The sequence below is a fragment of the Eucyclogobius newberryi genome, unplaced genomic scaffold (assembly GCF_026437365.1).
Source record: "Eucyclogobius newberryi isolate DKJ021-1_F unplaced genomic scaffold, fEucNew1.0.hap1 SCAF_13, whole genome shotgun sequence".
Classification (NCBI taxonomy): domain Eukaryota; kingdom Metazoa; phylum Chordata; class Actinopteri; order Gobiiformes; family Gobiidae; genus Eucyclogobius; species Eucyclogobius newberryi.
The window spans coordinates 33536470-33537022 of NW_027315757.1; positions in this window are offsets into that span (position 1 = coordinate 33536470).

The following is a 553-nucleotide window of genomic DNA, read 5'->3' on the forward strand; positions in this document are numbered from 1 at the left end:
GATGAAGGGATGAAGGATGAAGGGATGAAGGATGAAGGATGAAGGGATGAAGGATGAAAGGATGAAGGGATGAGGGATGAAGGATGAAGGATGAAGGGATGAAGGGATGAAGGATGAAGGGATGAAGGGATGAAGGGATGAAGGGATGAAGGATGAAGGGATGAAGGATGAAGGGATGAAGGATGAAGGATGAAGGGATGAAGGATGAAGGATGAAGGGATGAAGGATGAAGGGATGAAGGATGAAGGGATGAAGGGATGAAGGGATGAAGGATGAAGGATGAAGGGATGAAGGATGAAGGGATGAAGGGATGAAGGATGAAGGATGAAGGGATGAGGGATGAAGGATGAAGGGATGAAGGGATGAAGGATGAAGGATGAAGGGATGAAGGATGAGGGATGAGGGATGAAGGGATGAAGGGATGAAGGATGAAAGGATGAAGGGATGAAGGATGAAGGGATGAAGGATGAAGGATGAAGGATGAAGGGATGAAGGATGAAGGATGAAGGATGACGGATGAAGGGATGAAGGATGAAGGATGAAGGGATGAAGG